Below are 3,772 nucleotides of genomic sequence, written 5' to 3'. Positions count from 1 at the left end.
TTGCATACACATGTACAATTTTTTAAAAATTTTATTTCAAAGATTAAATTTAACTGTGTGACCTTGATCAGTAAGAGTAAATATACAGTGTATCTGTAAAGTCATGGTGGACTTTTGACCGGTCACAGGAAAGCAACAAAAGATGATAGAAATGTGAAATCTGTACCAAATAAAAGGAAAACTCTCCCAGTTTCCTAACTATTCAGTGCAATTTGATGTGGGCTCATGCACAGAATTTTTAGGGCTCCTTAGATAGCTATCCTGTATAGCCTCTACAGACTCGTCACTGACTGATGGCCTACCAGAATGGGGTTTCTCCACCAAACTGCCGATTTCCTTCAACTGCTTATCCCACTGAGTAATGTTATTCTGATGTGGTGGTGCTTCGTTATAAACGCGCCAGTATTCACATTGCACTTTGGTCACAGATTCAAATTTAATGAGCCACAGAACACACTGAACTTTCCTCTGTACCGTCCACATCTCTACTGGCATGGCCGTGGGCTGCTCCGCTGTATACAGGGTGTTACGTCATCATCTGTGCATGCGCACATGCTGCTACATCATCCGACAGAAACTGGGAGGGTTTTCCTTTTATTTGGTGAAGATTTCACATTTCCATCATCTTTTGTTGCTTTCCTGTGACCGGTCAAAAGTGCACCATGATTTTATGGACACACTGTATTTTAGGTAAATGCTTCCATAGCATTTTAACTGTTGCTTATGTTGTATACCCATCACCTAAAGTTAAATAATTCTGCATTACCATAGTTGCCTTCTTTACTCCTTTCCCCATCCCCTCCCCCACATCCCCACTACACAAAATTTTTTGCCAAGGTGTTTGCCTATAACTCTTTGGTGACCCTGGACAAGGCCCCTTCAATATTTTGGGAGTTAACTTTCACATCTGTCACATGAGTTTGGAAGCTGGTCACTATTTTTCTTTTCTTTTTAAAATTCATTTTAGAGAAGAGAGACAGAGAGAGATAGAGAGAACAAGAGGGAGGAGCAGGAAGCATCAACTCCCATATGTGCCTTGATCAGGCAAGCCCAGAATTTTGAACCGGGGACCTCAGTATTCTAGGTTGAAGCTTGATCCACTGTACCACCACAGGTCAGTCCAGTCATTATTTTTCAAATTGAGATTTAAAGATCTATTTCTAAGTGTCCACATTTGAGAATTTTCAAGTATTCTGTTTTCATAATTAACCATATACACAAATTGTGATAACTTATTCGGCTATCTTATACCTAGGCATGGCCATAAAGCCAAAACCTAAATCAGAGCCTTAGAATTTGTAAAAATGAGCTTCTCAATAGATAGATCAAGAATCCTCAAAGCATCCTGGCCCATTGGCTCAGTGATAGAGTGTTGGCCCAGCATGTGGATGTGCCAGGTTTGATTCCCAATCAGGGTACAGAGGAGAAGCAACCATTTGCTTCCCCCTCTCCCTCCTTTTCTTGCTCTCTTTTCCTCTCACATCCATAGGCTTGATTGGTTTGATTGTATAATCCTGGGTGCTGAAGATGACTTTATGGAGCCTCTGCCTCAGGTGCTAAAAATAGCTCATTTGCAAGCATTGGCTTCAGATGGGCAGAGCAGCAGCCCTAGACAGACTTTGCCAGGTGCATCTCATTTGGGGCGCATATGGGAGTCTGTCACTCTCTCTCCACTTCTCTCACTTGAAAAAAAAAGGAGGAAGAAAAAAAAAAAGAACACTCAAAGGTATTTTGATAGTCCACAAGTGTTGAAATTTGAGATACACTTCTTAAATTCCGTCAGCATGCAATATTTATATTCAAATATGATATTCACTCACTGCTAGGAAGTGAAGCTGCCAGCAGAGGGCAGAACATTACAAAATAAAGACAATCTTTTTTAAAAAAAAATATTTTTGGTTTCTCAGCAAGTCAAAGGAAGCAAACCAATTTAGAAAATTGTAAGTTATGTGTGTCTGAAGTAAAGCTGCAATAATCTTTGCAAAATAAAACCGACAACCTCTGGAAGTGCTTGCTGAAATTTCTAGCAGAATGATGGCAATCTTGGCAGGGTGGAAGGAAGAGATGTTATGAATTCTGAAGGAAAACATAAGCCAAAACATAAAAGATTTTTTGCAACATCAGTGATATTGAAACAAAGAATGTTAAGAAATTCAAGGAAATACACTCCACAAGCATACCAAGTCCTTCCAGGAAGTCTTCGAAATAATCAAGCTTATGTAAAAATGAGATTACATAAACAAATGGACTAAACAATAAATAAGGGCAAATGACTAAATAGGTTTAGAATAGATATATTCCAAAGGAGAAGATAATTCAGAGGATTTGCACTAATTAATCAGAATAACTCCTGACAAGGAAATCAGAGGTAAATAAAAAGATATCCATCAAGCTTCCAACTAGTGTTTATTCATAACTAAGGTAATCTACTAATAAAAATGATAAATTCAAACTCTGTCTCCATTCACAAAGATAATGGATCAACACATTTGTTAAGATCACTATGAAAAGCAGTATTCAAAAATTGTCAAATACAATATTTATTATTTTTAAGCCAATGTAACTAGCTACCAAACAGTTAATTCTATATTGATGTTGCTTCCTTGATCTGATTCTGTGTTTTATTTATTTTGATTTGATAACACAATCATCAGTCTGTTTTTAAAATTTTTAATGGGATGGCCCTGGCTGGTTGGCTCAGTGGTAGAGCGTCGGCCTGGCATGCAGTAGTCCCTGGTTTGATTCCCGGCCAGGGCACACAGGAAAAGCACCTATCTGCTTCTCCACCCCTCCCCCTCTCCTTCCTCTCTGTCTCTCTCTTCCCCTCCCGCAGCCGAGGCTCCACTGGAGCAAAGATGGCCCAGGCGCTGGGGATGGCTCCTCAGCCTCTGCCCCAGGCGCTAGAGTGGCTCTGGTCGCAACAGAGCATCACCCCCTGGTGGGCAGAGCGTCGCCCCCTGGTGGGCGTGCCGGGTGGATCCCGGTCGGGAGCATGCGGGAGTCTGTCTGACTGTCTCTCCCCATTTCCGGCTTTAGAAAAATACAGGAAAAACAAAAAACAAAACAAAACAAAAAAAATTTTTAATGGGAAAAAAAAATTTTAATGGGTAAAATGTTTCTTTAACAATTATAACTAATTAAAAATCCATAATTTAGCATTTTATTTTAAAACAAATTATATCCTACAGTTCTTCTTAATCACATATATTTTCTTTCTATATAAAGCCACTGTATAGGGGATGTACTTCTCATTAAAATAGAAGTAGGACTTTCATTTTAAAAAGCAATAATATTTCTTTATAAAGAGAATTTTTAAATACTAAGAAGACTCTTTTTTTGGCTTTATGTATTCAATCCTGATAAAATACAACCAAAATAAAAACAAAATATCAAGATAAAAATGAAAACCATACATCTAAATTGGAACTGCGCCTTCCTCAATTATCAATAATGGAAAAATAACCAGCTTAAATAACTTTGTAGGAAAAATATAACTAATCTAGAGTTCAAAGACAAAAATAGAGCCGGCTATAGTTTACGATGTTAACACAAATAAAAGAGAAACCAAATATCTTTCTCACTGTTTTCATAGCACACTGTTATAAAGCAACAGCTGGCTTTGCCTGCTTGAAGACATCTATCATAAAAACAACTGCCTAATGTTGACTGAAAGTTTTTTCAAACACCTAGTTGGAGTTGGAGATATATAAAGAGAAGGGGCCTATTGTTTATATGCAGGGACTTCTAGCTGCCTAAGTCTTGTTAAAGCTAC

Source organism: Saccopteryx bilineata, chromosome 2, assembly GCF_036850765.1.
Source record: "Saccopteryx bilineata isolate mSacBil1 chromosome 2, mSacBil1_pri_phased_curated, whole genome shotgun sequence".
In the NCBI taxonomy this organism is placed as follows: domain Eukaryota; kingdom Metazoa; phylum Chordata; class Mammalia; order Chiroptera; family Emballonuridae; genus Saccopteryx; species Saccopteryx bilineata.
Note: the sequence above shows the minus strand (reverse complement) of the source record.